This window comes from Lissotriton helveticus, chromosome 2_1, assembly GCF_964261635.1.
Source record: "Lissotriton helveticus chromosome 2_1, aLisHel1.1, whole genome shotgun sequence".
NCBI lineage: Eukaryota > Metazoa > Chordata > Amphibia > Caudata > Salamandridae > Lissotriton > Lissotriton helveticus.
In genome coordinates, this window is record NC_136059.1 from 426,257,937 (window position 1) to 426,281,396 (window position 23,460).

The window sequence follows — 23,460 nt, forward strand, 5'->3', positions numbered from 1 at the left end:
GATTTAAAATAGCTTGTGCTGCATATAAGGCTTGGAAGATGACACGTAAAACTATACCAATAGGTTGTATAGACTATTATACGCCTTTTAATTGCACGGAAATATTCCCATCGGTGTTTTGGCATACAAAGATGGTTAGTTGGAGGGATAAGAGGATACGACGCCTAGGGGACATTTATAGTGCTGGGATAATTGCTTCTTTTTCAGATTTAGTTGAACAATACAGGCTATCTAAGAATGATTTTTTTTAATTTTTGCAAATTCGTGACTATATTGACAAACATTGTAGACACACGCCCATAATAACCAACGATTTAATAGCTTTAATAAAAAGAGCTAAGATTGGGTTATTATACTATATATTGTTGGAGACCCAACGGGATGACATTGAGATACACAAAGCGAAGTGGAGTGAAAGATTTGGTAATACTGGCTTATATGTGCAGCAATCAATTGATATGGTTACTAAAGTCATGTTGACTGCAAATTTACGTACCCAACTTGATAAAACTTTGTTCAACTTATACCATACCCCTGTGAAAATGATGAAGGGGGTGGCCTCCACGATGGGAAATGCTTTAGGTATCAAGCGGTGAAAGCTGATATTGTACATGTATTTTTTGATTGCATAGTCTGTGGTTCTGAAAATCTGGATTCATATAATTATACTGGACTCGAGAAATAAAACTTTGTCGAAATATGACGAATTTGGTATCAAAAGACCGAGAATGACGAGTACATCATGTACATGTATTTTCGGCGTGTTCGAGTGACGATTTCACCTCGAAATCGTCATTTACATTCTGAACCCTTGGCTCCCATTTATATGTTGCCCTTTACGTAGGCCTTAATCCAGTTTAATTTGATTCCACAAGGACACATACTCCTTAATCGACTTCTCCCTGACCTCAGTACAAGTTAGAACCATTGCCCCAGGCCGAACTCGTTAGGTCAGTTTCCTCCCAGTGGCCGAGCAAGATAGCATCTAGGCTCAACCAGCCATAAAACCATTCCAGCGCGCACACCTGCCATATCTCGCTCACATCTTTCTCCACTCCTTTGCTTCACTTACTTTATGGTGGGGAGGTGCCCGTTTTTATTAGGGGTCCAGTGATATCTGATGAAATGTTGGGCCTTGCCAAATGATTTGTTGTAGGCAGCACGAAGTGAAATATGGACATGCCATCATGACTCTGCTTTTTCTTTGAACCAGAATATGTTAACTATTTACTTTACAACCAAGAATGTTTTGCCTAGGGCCCAAAACTGTGTATAAGAAGAGAAGCCTGACTTCATGAAAGTGTGCAGTCTCCTGAGAACATACCCGTATTGTACTTCTAGGATACCTGTTACCTCGGTTGCAGCCAATAAACTAATCTTTGACTTCACCTAGAAGACTCTGAAGTTTCTGTAGGTCTGGATCAGGAGAACCCGAGGTCTCTGGGTGTTGATTCCCTGGCACCGCTGGGTTACCGGTTCTGTGCCAGTTCTTAAAAACCCAGTACCTTAGTTGGCGCCCAACGTTTGGGGCGATTCCAGTGGTACCAGTCAGCCTGAAGATCGTGAGGAGCTTTGTGTGGAAATTCCGAAGGACGGCCAACCACCTCATCGACCCCTGCATGTCGACGTGGTCCGAAGGTCTTTGCTGCGAGGTTCCCCGCTTCCCGACGGCTACAAGGACTGCTGCCCTGGCTATCGCCCTGATGTGGACCCTTGAAGTTTTTGGTAGAGCGAAACACTGAGACGAGTCTTCTGGTGACGTCATCAAGATAATTTCAGTTAAGTATAAGTGGAGCGTCTCCCAGTCCTTAGTTGGACTTACTTTGTGGTATCTTTGGGATACAAAAGGTTTTGTATTGGTACTTGCAAGCACCATAACCGAAGGACTCGTGTATTCACAAGAAATATCGTAATCGATAATCCTTTGAAGTTTTGGAACTAGACTAGAGAGCGAGGATGCCTAGTCTTAGACTTGGGAATTTATTTTGTCTTGGTGGTAATAATAGGGACTCCCGATTGGAGGACTCATGTCCGGTTCCTCCAGTTGGAACTCCGACTTACGAGCTATACGTAAAACATGGGGTAGGCCCCATCACCTACAACGAAGTATGGATTAAATGCACTAGGAAAGATGGTGTTTTAAAATGGCCCCAATATGGTAGTTTTGATTCTGAAATCTTAGACAGCCTTGAAGTTAAACTCTTCAAAAAGAAAGCCCGGCCGGCAATGTTTGACTCCTTCCGCTTATGGCGTAAAGAAGCCAAACAAAAAGAAATTAAATTAGCTAAGAAAAATAAGAGAGAAGGGGGACTTTCAGTAATGCAAGCTGCTGTGCAGTTTAAAGATAATGAGGAAGAGCAGATGAATGAGCAGTTGCACAGGCAACGTAAAATGGCAATAGATAAGTGTTATCCAGTTTTGCCGTCTCTTCAGCAAGAGGCAGCAAAAGAGCGTGAAAAAGACCCATTAATGTCACATTTGCTAAATTCACCACCCCCCTATGCGCAGAATGCCACAGCACCCCCGCAACCTTTAGTTGCACAAGCTGCGCCTCCTGCTCCTCAAAAGCACCCACCAGCTGTTCTTCAGCTGGCTCCTACTTCTTCGGTGCAGCCTCCTCCAGGCCCACCGACCACTTCTGTTTCACCTGTGTTTTCTACGATTTTGCCTACTGTACTTTTTACGTCTCCTAATGCTCCCTCTACGATTTTGCCTAGTGCCCCCTCTATTCCCTTTGATACCTCTTCTGCTATCTCTACCCCCGCCTTATCTCACCCCGTTTTTCCACCTGTTTGTCCTTCAGTTTCACCTTCCATTCGGCAGAAAATGGCCAGCACTGTTACTAATCTTCTTTTAGCTCTTTTCGGGTCGCCTGCTACAACCCCTAACATAGGAAGAAGACAGTTGCGAAGTCAACTGCCTGATTATCAAGAGAGAGATTCCCTGAATAGTTTAGCTCGGAAATGGGTCATGGACACTGTAAAATATGATGTACAGTCAGTCATGGAAGTCTTCCATCAATGGGAAGCAGCGACACAGAGATATGTTTTCGAACAGATGTGTGTTTTTCTTGGCGAGGATTTAGAAGACAATGATCAAGAATGCATCCCACAAGAGATGTGTCGTGTACGGTTTAGGTTTGGAGAGGGTATGATTGTAGGTCCAGACGTGGAAAAAGCAGTTGAAATGTTGTTATCATATCGGAGTAAGGGAAACAGTTCTGGGTCACCATCTGAATCTAATACCTCCAGTAGGAAAAAGGCGCGACAATATCCTATGAGAGAAGTTCCGCCACAATGGAGAGAGGGTGACTCGACTGCTGTCCCACCTATTCTGCCACACTTCCAGCGTGTATGGGTACATGTCCCATGGAAGCGAGCTGAAGTTTTAGCACTCAAACAAACATTACCAGATCCACGTAAAAATCCTACAGGGTACTATAAAGAATTGTCACAAACTGCTGGGTCATGTATAATGAATTTAGCCGATATCGATATGTTATTTGGGAATGTTGTTCCACAGCCTTTATGGGGTAAAATTCGTCATGTAGATCATGACCAGGAATTAGGTGATACACGGGCTAATATTACTGCTGTAGATGCCCGCCAAGTTGGTGGTGCCAAGCCTGAGCCTTTGATAGCAGAACTCCCTGGTAGAATAGTAGATTACATGAAAACGATAATGCCTGCAATACGCGTAAATTGGGATAAGTTGTCTGCATGCAAGCAAAAGAAAGAAGAAACCGTTTCAGATTTCTTCACCAGATTTGAAGAAACATTCATTGACCACAGCGGTCAAGATATGACCACAGAGGGTGGTCAGAGATTGTTTGTTGATAAATTCGTGCACAATCTACTTCCAGAATTGTGTAGAAAATTAAAAGATTCAGAAAGTTCTTGGGCAGTCTCATCTTCAGCGCAGATATTGGCTACTGCGCAATACTACAAGAATAGAGACAAAGATGAGAAAGATAAAGTAGAAAAGAAAACTAGAGAACTCAAAACGAAGGTTTTGCTACAGCAAGCCTATCCGCCACGTGGTGGTGGTAATCAACATAATAATGGCCAGAATCACTACCAGAATACTTTTCAGCAGCCTCAACAGTATCAGAGAAACTCGCAAAGATTCGATTACACTCAACCCCGTGTAGGTCCCAACCAGTGTTTATATTGCAAACAAGAGGGTCATTACAAGTATAATTGTCCTGCCCTATCACAGCGTGCAAATTGAGTTTCTGGTGTTAGAAGTCGTGGTAGTCAGCAAGCGCCTAGAGGTAGAGGGGCGTGGAAACGCCACACAGGACACACGTCCCCTTCCACCACAAAACTCTATGAACAGGTTTGATCAGCAAAATAACGTATCTGACAGGACAGCTCAATACTATGTTGAAGATTATTACACAGAAAATTAGCAGTGGGAGAATGATGACTGCTAGGACAGCCATAGACAAAGAGAGGGAGTTGTTTCAGTTCCAGTAGATCAGAGTGGACCTTACATTGAGGTGATTACATCAGGTGTGTCAGAACCTTTTCTGTTGGATACTGGTGCTAAAAAGAGTTCTATTATGCACTCCAAACTCCCTAGCTCACCTTTGTCTGGCGAAATGAACATTTCTGTAGGTTTTTCTGGCGCCCCGGTTAGAAATCCGATTTCTGACCCTTTATCTCTTTCTGTTGGTCCTTGTGAATTCGAAGCACCCCTTATTCTGACAACAGGTTGTGGTGAAAATTTGCTAGGATTAGATTTGCTAAAAAGATTGTATGCGACTTTGTATTGTTCTCCTTCAGGAGTACAACTCACTTTAGGTAAGAAAGTGGTTTCTCCCATGTATTTGTCAAGAGATGCACTTCCAGCAGAATTAGCACTTCTCCCAGATATTCTTTGGGCTACTGGTCCTAATGATGTAGGTCTTTTAGAAATTCCACCATATGTTGTAACATTGAAGTCGAATGTTAAAATGCCACGAATTCCCCAATACAGAATATCTAATGAGGGTGAAAAAGCTTTGCTAGCGATCGTTTACGAATTGATTGAAAAGGATGTGATTGAGGAAACACGAGGCAATGTTTGCAATAGTCCTGTTCTGCCTGTTTTAAAATGAACTGACCCTTCTCAGCCACCTGTGTACAGATTCGTGATTGATCTTCGAGAAGTAAATAAGATAGTCGTGCCACAATTCCCAGTTGTGCCCGATATTACCACATTATTGACTATGATTCCAGCTTCTGCTTCATGGTTTTCGGTGATTGACCTGAAGAATGCTTTCTTCAGCATCCCAATTGCTGAGGAGAGCAGGGATATTTTTTCCTTCAGTTTAGGAGGTCGAAGCTTCCGCTTTAAACGCGCTCCTCAAGGCTACTGTGAAAGCCCCTCAATATACAGTCAGGCTCTGAAAACTCAGCTTGACACGATCGTTTTGCCTAAAGGTGCCACTCTTGTACAGTATGTGGACGATTTGCTCATCGCTGCAGATACTGAGGAAATTTGTAAAAAGGCCACATTGACATTATTGCGTCATCTGTGTGATCTGCATCACAAGGTGTCACTTTCCAAGTTTCAATATTGCTGACAAGAAGTGACCTACTTAGGTCACCTCTTATCGAAGGAGGGAAGGAAACTGACCCCAGAAAGAATTCAGGCAATAGCGAAATTGAGTGTGCCAAGAACACAGAGAGAAGTACGTGCTTTCTTGGGCATTACATCGTACTGTAGACAGTGGATTCCAAATTTTTCGTTATTGGCCAAACCCTTGGTGGCATTAACGTGTAAAAATACATCCCTTGGTCTGAAGAGTGTCAGAAAAGTTTTCTCGAATTACGCACAGCATTATGTTCGGCTCCTGTGTTAGGTACTCCCAACTACAGTAAGCCTTTCACATTGTATGTCCACGAGAAGGAGGGTTGTGCATTATCTGTGTTGACACAGTTATTCGAAGATAGACAGCGGCCATGCGCCTATTTTTCGTCAACTTTGGATCCGGTAGCACGAGCATTGCCGAGTTGTTTAAGGGCCACAGCAGCAGCAGCTGTTTCTATTCGACAGTCTGCTGGTCTAGTGATGAATAATACATTAATCGTGATGGTCCCGCATGCAGTAGACACATTGTTAAATAGGACCAAGACACAGCACTTAACTAGTGCTCGACTGTCTAGTTATGAATTAACGCTGCTAGCGAGCCATGTGCATATAAAAAGGTGCAGTACCCTGAATCTAGCCACGTTGTTACCAATTGCAGAAGAATCAGATGCTTTAGAACAGCACGATTGTTTCCTCACAACAGAGGAAGAGACAAAAGGGAGAGTGGATTTATTTGACACTCCTCTCGCTAAATGTGATGGTACGTTATGGGTAGATGGTTCATGCTTTAAATTCCCAAATGGGAACGTGACTACAGCATATGCTGTCACAACTTTGCACACAGTCGTTGAAACTGCACGAATACCACATGGTTCAGCTCAAGCCGCAGAACTAGTCGCCCTGACGAGAGCATGTGTATTGTCTAGAGGAATGAGAGTGACTGTCTACACTGATAGTCAGTATGCGTTTGGAGTGGCTCACAGTTTTGGACGATTGTGGAGAGAACGTGGATTCCTGACTTCGCATGGAGCTAAGATTCAGTATGGTCAGTTGGTGAATGAGCTTCTTGAATCACTGACCTTGCCCCTGCAAATAGCGATTGTGAAATGTAGTGCTCACAAGAAGGTGACTGATGATGTTGATCGTGGAAATGCATTTGCTGATGAGACCGCTAAGGAAACGGCAAAGAATGTGATGAGCCGAATGTATGTTGCAGGCCCTGAAAGATGGACTGGTGAGGTTGGAATATGTGAGGATACGATAGAAAGTGTGAAGTCCATCCAAGCTGAGGCCACAGAGAAAGAGTTAAGCACGTGGAGAGAGAGTACAGGAAGAATGGATGCAAATGGTTGTTGGGTTGAATTGACAGAGCATCAGAGATGGTTGTTACCCGATGCATATGTGCTTGTAGTGGTTACAATGGCTCATGGAATGGCTCATATCAGCGCGAAAGGGATTTGCGAGTTGTTGGCCCCAGTGTGGAAGAATTCAGGGATTCCCAAGTGTGCAGAGAATGTTGTCAAGAATTGCATGGTATGTCTGAAGCACAATCCTGGTAGGGAAACCCCAACTCCAGCTGGTCATTTTGCACCTCCTACATATCCGTTCGAGGTTTTGCAGCTAGATTTCATACATATGGAGAGGTGCAACAACTTAAAATACGTGCTCGTTGTTGTTTGTGCCTTCTCAAGATGGGTAGAAACCTATCCCCTAAAAGACAATACGCCTTGTCCACAGCGAAAGCCCTTGTAAAACAGTACTTCCCCAGGTTCGGAATGCCTAGAATGGTCTGGTCTGACAACGGAAGTGAATTTGTGGGTCGTGTGATGAAAAGAGTGTGTGAAGGGCTAGGCATTAGGCAGAAGTTCCACGCTGCAAATAACCCTCAATCTGCTGGATTAGTGGAATGTTACAATGGCACGCTTAAACTTAAATTGGCCAAAATCCAAGCGAGCACAGGTCTTAAATGGCCTGACGCTCTACCCTTAGCACTCCTATCCACCAGAATAACTGTGCATTCGCGAGTGAAACTCAGCCCGTATGAAATTGTCTTTGGCCGGCCAGCCAACATACGGGGAGTGCCTAGGCCCACGAAGTTCAGCGAGCTGCAACACCCTATTTTGCTTGATTACTTGTATGAATTGACGGCTAAATTGCGTGTTTTACATCAACAGGTCCACAACACCCTGCCTCCAGTCTCTGAGACTCCGGGTCACGCCATTGACCCCGGTTCCTGGGTTCTCGTCCGCAACTTTCAAAGAACAAGAAACGACCAGCCCAGATGGACCGGGCCTCACCTCGTCCTTCTGTCTACAAGGTCAGCTGTTCGGGTGGAGGGGAAGGCCAACTGGGTCCACGGGATCCATTGTAAAAAAGTACCCTTCCCTCTGCCCTATGACCAATGGATCCAGAAGGGTGTCACTGACTCAGAGCTCACAACTGATGACCGTGTAAAAGAAACTAACCCTGATTGTGAAAACAAGAACATTTTTCAAGAAACTGTGCCACCACCAGAACAATTGAACTCTTTGGAACCTGAACTCCTGTTTCAGGACCAGACAGTACCAGGAAAAAGACGCTACAATTTGCGACCGAGAAAAACAGACTAATAAAAGTGATTCCTTTTTATGATCTGAGACCAAGACCTATGGACTAATAAACGTATCTTTTTCCCCAAATCCTATTTTTGAAAGTGCAGATCTCCCATTTAGGAAACGTGCTTATTTTTGTTTTTTTCGAACCGCCATCCGGGTTCCGCTGCTAGGGCCGCGATTGGTTAAAGTCTTCTGAAGTGCAGCCAATGACGTTAGGTCGGTGGTTCTGGTCGGTCCAAGGGAGTTGCCCTAGACTGACAGAAGCACTCCTTAGCAGAAACAACCTCCTCGTCGCGGGCAGCACCTTAGAGAGGATGGAGTTTCCTGATGTGGAGAGACCTGCCAAACAAATTAACTTTAAGCAGAGACTATGTAACACGATGGCGAAGAAAAGTTTTATCATATTGTGTATTTTTATGCTATCAAGCGTAATGATCTTTTTGATAAGTTATGTTTTATTTTATTTCCATGTAACATTTGCGCCTACTACATCACCCATACCTCCTCATTCTTTCCACCCTCTGCCTGGCCAAGAATCAAATAGAAGATTAGAGTTCATTAATAACTCCTTCGTTCAGTTATTACACCAACACCAACTTGTAATGAACACAACTAACTGTTGGGTGTGTGGTCTCATGCCTCACACAACGGATAAAGGTATCCCCTATTTGGTCCTGCCATTTAGTCACAATGGTTCAGTATGGGCATATAGGACAATGTTCATATATGCACGAGAAATCCAACCCCTACGTTCTGTAAAAGACAACCTCAAGACTAGCGCCCTAGTCAAAGGTATAGTTGACATGATCAAGGAAGTAACTTCTTATGAAGATACTCCGAATGATGAGATACTTGCATATGTAGGTTGGAACGTGACCGGATATGGCACTACATTAAGTGAGAAACAGCAAGCCAAAAGATCGTCCCCTATCTGGATCGTACCCCATCAAGGTCACCTGTGTCTGCAAGGTATTGGCAAGAATCCCAGAGCTCAGCTAGGGAAGAGTATCTGTACAGAAACGTATGTTTTTGGATCTCAGACTTCCCCAGCGTTTTTAGCCGCTAAGGGTACTTATTTCATCTGCCATGATAGAGCCTATACATGGTTGCCCCCTGACTTCTCGGGCTCATGTTTTGTTTCATTCCTGTTACTTCCCACCTACACAGCAGCGGCGGATTACCATCGGACAAGGGTAGTTAGAGGTGTTTTGAGTAAAGAAGACACTGCAGGTCAAGAATTTGGGGACTTTGCAAAGGGTTTTCTGCCGTTCTGGGGATCCATGGCTAACAGCAGAAACATAAGGCAATTAACAAGGGTAGTTGAATCCACCGTGATTGAAACTGCTGGTGCCCTTAGTAACCTGACTGCTGAGCTCCAGTCGGATCGACTTATGACCCTTCAGAACCGGGTCGCTTTGGATGTAATACTTGCGGACCGAGGTGGAGTATGCAAATTGATCCAGTCTAGTTGTTGCATTTTCATCCCAGATAATGCTCCAACAGTGTACAGGGCCATCTCCAAACTGCATAAGATTTCCGAATCTATTCATGTGGATAAAGGAGATTGGTCGTTAATGGGGTGGTTCTGGGAACTGATATCTGCCTGGGGATGGAACATTCTGATGGTCATTGGGATGGTCTTAGCCATTCTTTTCCTGCTCTGTCTGTGCATACAGTGTGCTCCTGCAATATGTGGCCTTTGCGTCACATCATGTGTAAGGAAGCCTGTGTCAAGAGATGAACTAAGTACTAGAATGATGTTACAGCAACATCTCAATGACTTTAGGAATATAGATCTGGACTCAGACTAACATGAGGATAGATTAATTGCCTATGTAAGGGCAAAAGGAGGGTTTGTGGTTCTGAAAATCTGGATTCATATAATTATACTGGACTCGAGAAATAAAACTTCGTCGAAATATGACGAATTTGGTATCAAAAGACCGAGAATGACGAGTACATCATGTACATGTATTTTCGGCGTGTTCGAGTGACGATTTCACCTCGAAATCGTCATTTACATTCTGAACCCTTGGCTCCCATTTATATGTTGCCCTTTACATAGGCCTTAATCCAGATGAATTTGATTCCACAAGGACACATACTCCTTAATCGACTTCTCCCTGACCTCAGTACAAGTTAGAACCATTGCCCCAGGCCGAACTCGTTAGGTCAGTTCCCTCCCAGTGGCCGAGCAAGATAGCATCTAGGCTCAACCAGCCATAAAACCATTTCAGCGCGCACACCTGCCATATCTCGCTCACATCTTTCTCCACTCCTTTGCTTCACTTACTTTATGGTGGGGAGGTGCCCTTTTTTATTAGGGGTCCAGTGATATCTGATGAAATGTTGGGCCTTGCCAAATGATTTGTTGTAGGCAGCACGAAGTGAAATATGGACATGCCATCATGACTCTGCTTTTTCTTTGAACCAGAATATGTTAACTATTTACTTTACAACCAAGAATGTTTTGCCTAGGGCCCAAAACTGTGTATAAGAAGAGAAGCCTGACTTCATGAAAGTGTGCAGTCTCCTGAGAACATACCCGTATTGTACTTCTAGGACACCTGTTACCTTGGTTGCAGCCAATAAACTAATCTTTGACTTCACCTAGAAGACTCTGAAGTTTCTGTAGGTCTGGATCAGGAGAACCCGAGGTCTCTGGGTGTTGATTCCCTGGCACCGCTGGGTTACCGGTTCTGTGCCGGTTCTTAAAAACCCAGTACCTTAAGTCTTAAAACAGTTTTTAGAGAGCATCACAGAATTTTTATCACAAATCACAGCGGCTAATGTGTGTATCTCCAGAGAGTTAATGCTAGTAGGAGTGGGTAAGAGCACTGAACCCACTCAGATTTGTTATCCGTTTTGTTATCTTTTATTTATGGCTACTGCTGTTGCCCGACTCTGTGTTGCATCTATGTGGCTTCAACCAGAGGTATCAACATATGAAATGTGGCGTGCAAAATTCTACAATGTAGTTAATCTTGAATTTAGCTTGTATCGTTTAAAATCGCTGAGGAAGAAACAACTAGGGATATAAATCTGGCAGCCTATGTTGCAACATATGGAGATATCGCTATGAAAGTTAATTGTTTTGTATATTTGTGCTCTCTTTTCTTCTTTTTTTTTTCCTTGCCATTCATGTTTTGATGTTATCATTTGCAAACTGTGTTACATTCCTACTGTAATGATTTAAATGATTGATTTATAAATTCTATATGCTATGAACTGAACAATAAAGGATATAAAAACAAAAATATGAAAAATGGGACAACCAGCCTTCTGGTGAAACATGACAATTACATTTTGAGTTGTCATTTTAGAGGTAGGGATGGTTAATCACATCCCAGAAAGTGTTGGAATCCCTAATTTTAGCTGCTGTAAATAGAACCTCCCAGGTCTTCTCTCAGATTCCCTCCTCCTTGCTTGAAGCATCATCTTATAAACCTTCTTAGCCTGCCTAATTTCCTCAATGTTTCTGGGGCAGAACATAATTGCAGACTTCAAGTTCTTAGAGGCAGCAAAGCAAGCATGGTTAAAAGATAGACTGGCTGGAGGTTCATTGGTGGCTTTATTAACAGTCATTAAGCTAGACATTGATTGGCACAAGTAATTAAAACTTCTTGAAAAACATTTGTGGCTGGACTGAATCAGAGAGGCAACAGATCACATCCTGTCTCCTATGATATACTTATCCGGGTTGAAGTTTCTCCACTTCATGCTTATTCCTTTGTTTATGATTCAAAAAGGGGGTGGTGATGGACAGAGTATCTGAATTAAGCAGAACACTCCTACCCAGTCAAAAGATCAGGGCTTGATCCATCACCGTTTTTTAGCTCACTGCACCATCCCAGTTCAGAACCTGGCTACATGCAAATTAGTCTGACCCTGGCCCAGTGCATCATGGGAACAGGGCAGACCAAACTACCAAGCCAATTCTTTACTGGAAAGGAAACAAGCTTCCGGGGACCGGTTTCTGGCATTACAGCCGTCTTCGGCCCGGCTTGCTTGAATCCTGATGGTGCAGTGAGCAAGGGACTCACATCTGAGCATACCCTTCCACACTTGTGGTGGCCAAAAAGATTCAAAAAGGGGGTGGTGATGGACAGAGTATCTGAATTAAGCAGAACACTCCTACCCAGTCAAAAGATCAGGGCTTGATCCATCACCGTTTTTTAGCTCACTGCACCATCCCAGTTCAGAACCTGGCTACATACAAATTAGTCTGACCCTGGCCCAGTGCATCATGGGAACAGGGCAGACCAAACTACCAAGCCAATTCTTTACTGGAAAGGAAACAAGCTTCCGGGGACCGGTTTCTGGCATTACAGCTGTCTTCGGCCCGGCTTGCTTGAATCCTGATGGTGCAGTGAGCAAGGGACTCACATCTGAGCATACCCTTCCACACTTGTGGTGGCCAAAACGATTCAAAAAGGGGGTGGTGATGGACAGAGTATCTGAATTAAGCAGAACACTCCTACCCAGTCAAAAGATCAGGGCTTGATCCATCACCGTTTTTTAGCTCACTGCACCATCCCAGTTCAGAACCTGGCTACATGCAAATTAGTCTGACCCTGGCCCAGTGCATCATGGGAACAGGGTAGACCAAACTACCAAGCCAATTCTTTACTGGAAAGGAAACAAGCTTCCGGGGACCGGTTTCTGGCATTACAACCGTCTTCGGCCCGGCTTGCTTGAATCCTGATGGTGCAGTGAGCAAGGGACTCACATCTGAGCATACCCTTCCACACTTGTGGTGGCCAAAACGATTCAAAAAGGGGGTGGTGATGGACAGAGTATCTGAATTAAGCAGAACACTCCTACCCAGTCAAAAGATCAGGGCTTGATCCATCACCGTTTTTTAGCTCACTGCACCATCCCAGTTCAGAACCTGGCTACATGCAAATTAGTCTGACCCTGGCCCAGTGCATCATGGGAACAGGGCAGACCAAACTACCAAGCCAATTCTTTACTGGAAAGGAAACAAGCTTCCGGGGACCGGTTTCTGGCATTACAGCCGTCTTCGGCCCGGCTTGCTTGAATCCTGATGGTGCAGTGAGCAAGGGACTCACATCTGAGCATACCCTTCCACACTTGTGGTGGCCAAAACGATTCAAAAAGGGGGTGGTGATGGACAGAGTATCTGAATTAAGCAGAACACTCCTACCCTGTCAAAAGATCAGGGCTTGATCCATCACCGTTTTTTAGCTCACTGCACCATCCCAGTTCAGAACCTGGCTACATGCAAATTAGTCTGACCCTGGCCCAGTGCATCATGGGAACAGGGCAGACCAAACTACCAAGCCAATTCTTTACTGGAAAGGAAACAAGCTTCCGGGGACCGGTTTCTGGCATTACAGCCGTCTTCGGCCCGGCTTGCTTGAATCCTGATGGTGCAGTGAGCAAGGGACTCACATCTGAGCATACCCTTCCACACTTGTGGTGGCCAAAACGATTCAAAAAGGGGTGGTGATGGACAGAGTATCTGAATTAAGCAGAACACTCCTACCCAGTCAAAAGATCAGGGCTTGATCCATCACCGTTTTTTAGCTCACTGCACCATCCCAGTTCAGAACCTGGCTACATGCAAATTCGTCTGACCCTGGCCCAGTGCATCATGGGAACAGGGCAGACCAAACTACCAAGCCAATTCTTTACTGGAAAGGAAACAAGATTCCGGGGACCGGTTTCTGGCATTACAGCCATCTTCGGCCCGGCTTGCTTGAATCCTGATGGTGCAGTGAGCAAGGGACTCACATCTGAGCATACCCTTCCACACTTGTGGTGGCCAAAACGATTCAAAAAGGGGGTGGTGATGGACAGAGTATCTGAATTAAGCAGAACACTCCTACCCAGTCAAAAGATCAGGGCTTGATCCATCACCGTTTTTTAGCTCACTGCACCATCCCAGTGCAGAACCTGGGGTGTTACATTCCTTTGTTTATGCCTTGTTGTAAATCTGACGTAACAGTAACAGGGCAAGAGACACACATGGTGACTGGGTAATGGTCACTTATTATAGAAGCGAAAATTGATGAATCCATCACTAAGAGAGACTCATTTATTTGTATAGTTACTTTCATTGCATTGATTGCACGCAGTCATTTTGGCTGATACATTTTCCATGAAATGTATGATACCAATGAGAACAGTTGATATTAAGAAGCGTTAATAGCCCAGGTCCCCATAGGTTTATGGGTTGCTTTTGTTTCATAGTATTGTATTTCCACAGTTGACCCAGCAGTCCTCAGTCTACTACACAGTCTTGACAAAAGTATACTGTGGTTTCTATGTATCACTTGCCATCAGGGGCGTAGCTTCAGGGAGCTGTTTGGGGTGTTACACCCCCCTTAGAAATGTTTTTTTTGGTAAATAGTTGGATACAGGTGCTTTCAGGCGTGTATATTAAAGTGTCTGATGGATTTCACAAGGAATTTTTAAATATACACAGACAAAAACAAACACTCAGTCTCAACCTCTCTACAAAATATTGTGTTTTCTCTCAGTACCCCTACCAATCCACTTTCACCTCCCTTTCCACTGGCCCTTTAACCTCTCTCTTGTGCCTTGCTTGTTGTATAACGTATTTCATGATGTGTCAGCATGACTGTTGGAAAATATGAAGCCCACACTCCCCCAGTCTTACTGACTAAGCTACGCCCCTCCTTGCCATGAGTATTATAGTACAGGCCTCAGAGCACCAATTTACAGACCACCCAATGTTGTTCCTTTTTGGGATTCTAAGATTCTCCAAATGCCCATTTTCTAAAACTTTACGGGCCTCATTTATGAAAGCCTTGCGTCACCGGTGCGTCACTTTTTCCCATGTTACAAGTGACGCACCGGTGGCGCAAGGCCTTCATAAATAAGGCCCTACATTCTTAGCAAGTATCACTATCTGCATTTTTGCTTCAGGTCCTAGCGTTTGGACTTTTCAAATTGCTCCACATTTCATTGAACAGTGGTGTCACTAGCTGTGAGATACCAAATGGCATATAATAATAAACTATAAATAACAAATGTAAAATTCTTGTCTCAGAGGACCTAATACAAATTTTAAATTATGCTAATTACCCTGCATTCGCAAAAAAATGCATAAACGCACTGATAACACAAATGTTGAACTAGGGGCATTACAAATTATGTAATAATGCTAATTCCAACACATCCTTTACTCAGAAAGGTGGGCTGTGACACATTTTACTTAATCCATATTATTCCTTATCTAATGGAAAGCTGCTGAAAAGAAAGGCACAGTGCAGGAAGGGGGCACAAGTGATGGGTGAATGTCTGCACATCCAGATCCCAATTTACAGCCCTCAGGAAATGCTTCACTGCTGCCATAAATACATACCTCCTCTAACTTAATTGTAAAGGTGTGCATAAATGCTGCTCTCGCGGTTGACAAGGGTACTGGGTCGGGAGCATGCATCAGTCATACCTGACACTTTACCTCCGTGGCTCATGGGAGTCAGGTTATAACAGAGCAGTGGGCGCAGACCAGGTTGGCGCATTACTGTGCCTGGAGGACTGGGCAAAAAATAAGAGGGTCGTTTCTGGTAGCTGCTTGTTCATCCTACTCGCATGCTCCATTTCTGACTCAGACCGATGGGATTTGGAAGTGTGGCCACGCATTTCTCGGGAGCAAAATGTCTCTCACGCACGTGGTGCAACCACAGCTTCGTGAATCAAGACTGTTGTGTCATATTAATCCACTGCGGGTGCAGACGGGCTGAAACCAGGACCGATTTCCCAGGATGTTTGAGAGGGGAGAGGTGTGTGTGTTGCTTTTGACAAGTGCAATGATCTGGAGGTCCCGAATTTTAACATCAGCAAGACACATAAACCTTTGAGTTTCACCCTTGCAAAGGGGAACTTGAGTGCCACAGATGAAGTGATGGGAACTTCTGTTCTGCACAACAAGGACAACTAGCGAATGTACACAGCTTGTCGTTATATGTAAAGCAAGCTGTTGTGACTAGGTTGGGACCTAGCAGGAAAAGGCTGTGCGTGAAGCCCATTTGATTATTAACGTGCCTTTCAGTTTAATATTCCAGTCATTATTCCGCATATCCACATTTGAAAAAATGTACGTAAAATGTTTATAAATTAATACCTTTACTAAGTGGGCGGTTATCATGAACACACACACATAACCCCCTCCCCACACACACACATATATATATATATATATATATATATATATATATATATATATATATATATATATATATATATATATATATATATATATATATATATATATATATATATGTGTGTGTGTGGGTGTGCGTGTGTCTACCAGTGTATTCACCTCTCAAAACATGCGTTCTAGAGGTGCCACTGCACAAACATAACTGCTAAAAAGATAGCAAATGAGTTATATTTTTTTATAGAAATAATTAGGGTCAGTCATTTATTTACCATTTTTTAATCGACATAAGAGATGCTTTGGTTGAAATCGTCACACTTTCTTCAGTGAGCATAGTAGTTTTAAAAACAATTCCCATTCAAATGTTTACGTTCTATAGTCAGTGGGATTCGGGAAGCAGATACTTCTATAATGAGGCAGGAACGTTTGTTAACTGTTGCTTCCCTGCTTTAAAAAAATAATCAATTTCCGTGTTAAAGATAAGGAATAAGGGCGAAAAAAATAAAAATAAAATCATGCATAGTAAAAACAGCATTTCCACAATATTCTCTCGGCTTCAATCTCAACCAACTCTGGCGGACACAAAACATAGTGAAAGTCTGCCCTCTAGTGAAAGAACAGGGGAGCAAAGGATCACGGGCACAAAATGATTGGACAGCAGCACAATGGCACTTTTTACCTCACACATAAAGATGCAGCCGATTTGATTTAAAGCTGCAGCGTCTAATTCCACTATATTCCTGCTAGGTGTGAAGCCCCCGCTGGTTGCAAGTAATACGTGCCTATACATTTCTTGATTCTGCATAGGTTAGGAACAAATTCACCCAAATTACTTAAATCTTTTATAATCCTCAAGAGCAAGTTTTGGTAATCATTGTTATTTTTTCACTCAGGGTGAAACCATTGCGAACTAATAATAAAATGCCGTAGGACATACTTTTGTACTTTCAAGACATCAAGGCGCGGTGTATTATTCAATTTAATCAGAAGGGGAAGCTGATCAAACAATAATTGAAATTCTTGACCTGCAGATGACAACAGAAGTCAGTGGTTAACTCACTGAGTCATCTTGAAGTGCACAGTTTGTATTCGAGCGGTCAAAGGTATACAATATAAGGGCTTGGAGTTACCACTTAAAAATTGAGAACCTATATGTGAATAGGGTTGTTTTTATATAATTTAATGTGCATTTAAGATAAATGGCCTCATGATTTGTCTTGCAACACATTCCAACTGGTCCTTCTTCCAAGAATTTTCTTTCTCTATTTATTTACTATGTCGTGAAATACGTGTCTCTAATTGAAGAGTGTCTTTTCTATATTGTGCTCTAGATAATATGGTAAGATATTAAGGCATGTGAATAAGTGAGGAACTACTAATAAGACTTCCAAAATCATCTAGAATATGTTATGAAGTGGCTCGATCACAAAATTATGAAATGTGGGCTGCAATCCCGACCCCCACACTTAGCAAAAATGCTGTCAAACTGGCTTAGCAGTAGGGTGTCCAACATAGGTCCAGGAGGACTTAACCTATAGCAGATTTTGTCTTTATCCACATAAGATTTATTTAAATACAATTAATGTAAACTGCTCTCATTGAAAGGTGATCTTGAAAATTTCGAATGGATTTCCTTCCGCCCACTTGTACCTACGGTGGCACCCCTAAAGGGTAACTATAAAGGGTTGCTTTCTTTCATGTCTTGTCGGCAAATATAGACGAGTCAATTCACTCTTTTGTACAATGCACCACCAAGGATCACGATTATACTTAGATGCACATGTTCTGCTTAAAAAAAGAAATTTTAATCTAAATTAATCATCAAGTTTGGTGATAGCGCACGGAAAAGCACAGAATAGGAGTATTGCAATATATTTTTATATGATTGCTCGTCAGTTACCTGCATCTCCACAAAAAAAAAGATTTTTTGGGGAGTACTCTTCATATTCGTAATCTCCGTTTCCCACTGAAATGTGTTCTGATATCAATGAGCCCTTTCCACTAAAATATGTTTTTAATTTTTATGTTGCACTTTAGGTTTATGTGGGTAATGGTGAGGTAGGTGTATTGTATGTTTGATGCCAATGAATTTGAGGTCCAGAAGAGATGTCGGTCATGGTGGAAAAAAACAACAACCCAATAAACAGTACTTGCTGCTGTTGTCAGTGTGTGAAGGGTAGGTGATGTATTTGAATCATGACATGGCCCACCTAGACTTTCATCCTTTCGTGGATGGTAAATTGAATTACCTTAAATAGGTTAAAACTCAGACCCATTAGCAGAAGCTTAACAATGACAAAATTGGATTTTTAAACCGTATTTTAAAACAGTAACTATAAAAAAATCTGATTCAGTTAAGCGTACCAAATAAATTCATAAACGATGTGATACTATCACCTACTCTTACAGGTAGATTCATCAACCATTTTTGCGAGCGCAAACGGTGCGAATCGCAAAATTCGTCCGTTTGCACCCGCAAAAATGGCATTTGAGATTCATCAATGGTTCATGAACTCGCAATTTGAAAAATCGCAAATAATTGCGATTTTTCAAACTGCGATCGCATTTAAGGAATCTCAATTTGAGATTCCTTAAATGCTATTCATGAACCTTTTAAAAATTGCGAATTCGCAATTTTGGCCACTATTTACCGCGAAGTCTGACTTCATGATAAATAGCGAAAACTTAGAAAAATGCACTTTAGTGCATTTTTCTAAGTTGTATGTTACACACACACATGTCCTTTGGACATGTGTGTGTGCGCAACATCAGTCTACATTTGCATTTCAGGGGTGCTACAGGGTGTCCTTTGGACACCCCTGGCACCCTTGAAATCGCATCCTTATTTGCCATTAGCAAATTGCTAAACGCAAATAAGGAATAACTCCCCATTCATTCCTATGGGCCTTTAGGCCTTTAGGCCCATAGGAATGAATAGTGAGTTATTTCTTATTTCCGATTAGCAATTTGCTAATCGCAAATAAGGAAGCTGTAGAAATCGCAGTTTTTTTTGCGATTTCTACATGAATCCCGTTTTGCGAGTCTTTAATAGCGGTTCCTTAATAATCGCTATTAAGGACTCGCAAAACGGGACAATGATGAATCTGGGGGTTAATATCTTGTGTTTAGAGAACAAAGGTCAAATTAAAAATATGCCTCTAGGTTACCCTCCTAGTTTTAGAACTTGTTGATTTAGGTTCTAATCCCATCTCTGGCACTTGATGAAAAATCAAGGGGCATATCAACAAGCAGCAGCGATAATATTATCGCCGCCTTAGAGCCAATTTTTGGGCGAAAAGTGGCAATAATATTATCGCATTATCAACAAGGACACGCTAGCGCGTGTTTCCTTGCATTAGCACCCCTTGCCAGCATGCCCCCCATCGCATCGCTAATGAGATGCAAAGGAGGCGTCCCTGACAAAACATCATGGGTAAATATCGCTAACCCAGCTTTGTGAAATTACCAACAAGGGTTAGCAATATTTGAAATCGCGTTAAGAATGCCTTAACACAGGAATTTAACATCTGTTAAATTCCTGACTAAGGCATACCTAACATGGGGGGTGGATTGTGTGGCTAAGACCACATCCCCCATCACCAAGGATATTGCTGCTTTCCATGGAACATCGCTGGAAAACCAGCGATGTTCCATGGAAAACACCGCTATCACTGGAATAAATATCGCCATTGCGCTATGCGTTGTTGATCCAGCGCTAGTATGTCAATATTTTCCAGCGATAGCTGGCGATATGCAATCTGACGCTAAGAGTGGCCATCGATAATTATCGCTGCCGGTTGTTGATATGCCCCATAGTGTTTTGTGGCATATTGATTAACCTTTGTGTGTCTAAAATTGTATTTATATATGAAATGTATTTTCATTCTGAAATTTAAACATCTAAATTTCCATTTGAAGGAAATTCTCTTGTATCTCTCCTTTTCTCACCCCCTCAACCCCCCACAGCGTTAAAGTAGAGAGCTATGTTACCGTCGTTCCATAGAATTACTAATACATGCATCTAAATGTAATGATAGTGAGGCAATTTTTGACAGTACATAACTGTACGGCTGATGGATATGTGCCTGTGTTGTCTATACATCACGAAACTAAATCTAAGAATCTCTTTATTATATGAAAAGATGTGTTCGAACTCACCAGAACTTTTTTCAATATCATTGGCAACCAATCGTCCTTTATTTAACATTATATAAGCAGAATAGCGTGCTGAAGTGTAGGTATATTGTTGACAGAAGTCTCAATTTGCTGAAAAGATGAAAGTCTAAGTTCACATATGACATTGAAATATAATACATTAACCCTTCACATGGCCACCGCATGCGCTCTCCGTCCTGCCAGGGTCTAATCACTCAAGTGGTGCGCGCTGCAGCCACGGTGCATACACAATGGAGCAGTATGTTATTGTCAGTTTCACAATTATGCACGTGTCAAAAGGTTATAAAAACTGGTGCACAGAGGGGCTGCGGCGTGGCATTCATAAATCAATCACACTAAGAGAACATAATGGCCTCATTTGAATAGAGTGACTTATGGCACCCTAGCAAAGGCAGGAAAATTATATGAGAATTAGCCCCATCCACGGTCTCCATGCAGTTTAACTGATCTGCATGTCCCATGCAGCGGATATGTTATTATTATCGCTGCTTGTGGTCTGTTGGGGTAAACCTCTTTCCCATTGACCAGGCGTGACCTCTGAACCCCACAGGCTTAACCCCCTTTTCAATAAATTCTACTTGTATTTTATTTTAACAAAACAGTATATTTAAGTATTTCCTTATTCTTAAATGATTACAGCTCTACTTCCTCGTATGTGAAAAAAACAATAAAAGTATTTTGTAATTTGTAATTTGTAATTTGTAACTGTGTTTTGTATCGCGCCAACTCACCTACAGGTCTCAAAGCGCTACTGAACAAGTACAACAACAAAGAAGGAAAAGAATATAGAAGTGTCTGATCTGGTAGCCGACTATCGAGATGGGAATGCGTCTTTGAAGAGTAAGGTTTTCAGGGACTTCCTAAAAAGGAGGAGATTAGGTTCTCTACGAAGTGCCTCCGGTAGCTTATTCCAGATGGTCGGAGCCTGAACTGAAAAAGATCTGCCTCCTTTTGTTGTTAACTTGAAACGTGGACAGGATAGCAGAAAAGATCCGGATGATCGCAGGGCGCGCTTAGGTTCGTATATCTCAAGCCTTTCTTTTATGTAGGCTGGCGCCTGTCCGTGGATTGCTTTGTGGCAGATACACATGCTTTTAAATTCTACTCTCTGCGTCATGGGCAACCAATGTAGCCTATAGAGCAGGGGGGAGGCATGAGTCCTCCTCGGCAGTCCAAAGATCAAACGTGCTGCGTCGTTCAGAATAACCTGAAGACGATTGATGGAATTTTTTGGAAGGCCGAGGTACAGCGCATTGCCTTAGTCTATTCGAGACACTATAGTGGCGGAGACAATAGTTCGCAGCATGTTTCTCGAGAGCAGGGGGGCGAGTTTGCGTAGTTGCCTGATCAGGTTGGTACAGGAACCAACTACAGCAGATACTTGGTTGACCATCGAGAGTTCCTGGTCAATTTTCATCCCAAGACTCTTGACACTACGGCACAGTTTTGGGGTGGGTCCTAGTTCTTGTGGCCAAAATAAATCATTCCAGGGGGAAGTAGAGGTTGAAACTACAAGCACTTCCGTTTTATCTGGATTGATTTTCAGCAAATTGGACGACATCCAATTCACAGTAAATCGTAGTATGTCTTGGGCCAAAGACTGAGCCGATGATGTATTATCGATACTCAGCAACAGCTGCGTATCGTCAGCATAGTTAAAGACTTTACAATTCATATTTGCCAGGGACTCTATCAATGGTTGTAAGTACAGGTTGAATAAGAGCGGAGAGAGTGCTGAGCCCTGCGGGACTCCACAGGCTAAAATGCCCACATCTGAGACCTGGTCTGCCAGCTGGATCTTCTGTGTCCTTCCTGTCAGGAAAGCTGTTAACCATTTGAGGGCTTGCTCTCCTATCCCAAACCTAGCCAGTCTGTCCAGGAGCAGTGCATGGCTGACGGTATCAAACGCCGCTGAAAGATCTAATAAAATCAGGGCGCTTGGCTTTTTACCGTCAGCCATGCATCTTAACTCATCTAGTACTGACAGCATTACTAGTTCCGTGCTATGGTGGGCACGGAAACCAGCTTGCCGCTCCTGGAGGAGGTGGTGAGATTCCAGGAGGGATGACAGAGATTTTAATACATGCTGTTCTAGTACCTTTGACAGAAATGGCAGCTGGGAGATTGGCCTGTAGTTCTTTAAGCTAGTTGGATCTGCTCCAGGCTTTTTTATCAGGGGTCTGACGCGTGCCTCTTTGAAGGTAGATGGTAGTGTTCCAGTGGCTAATGAAGTGTTTAAAAGATCTAAGATTTGGTCTTCTAGAATCGGCATTGCTAGCCGAAGGATGTCGAGCAATGTTTAATTATGTGAAAAATGTGATCAATATTTTAGGCATGTGTATATAAAGAACCTACATGTTTTAGTATTTCCAATAGTTTTTATGGTGTCAGGTTACTCTTTGCAATACAATGTTCACACTTAGAATTCCGAAAAGTGTTGCACATGGGGGGCGCTAGGTGGCGCGCAAGCAGTATGGGCGCACACCAGTGAGGATCCTACAGCCTGTTGCTTTCATCCGGCATTTATCCTGACTTATAGCTCAACTAAGACAGAGTTCTTGGGGTACACAGCTGAGGAAGACTTGTGGGAGCTCCGCTGAAAGTTTCGACTGATTTGGGACTGTGCTGCCCCGGAGGAGCCCCAAAGATGAATCTGCCGAGCAGGGCCGGACTGGGAACCAAAACCGGCCCTGGCAAAGTGCTCGGCCCCCCCCCTAACCCTTCCCCCCCGGGTGTTGAGGTTGCGACTGCGCTCTTTGCCAGCGCCGGTTTTTGGCCGATTTTGTTTTAGGGCCGTTTGCTGCAAAAACGGCCCTGTAACAAAAACGGCCACTAGGGGCCCAAAACCGGCCCCCACCCATGCGGCCCACCGGGGGATTGCCCGGTGCCCGCTACGGCCAGTCCGGGCCTGCTGCCGAGAGTGAGGAGGTTATAGTGGCGGAGCGCTGCGCCGGCTCGGTG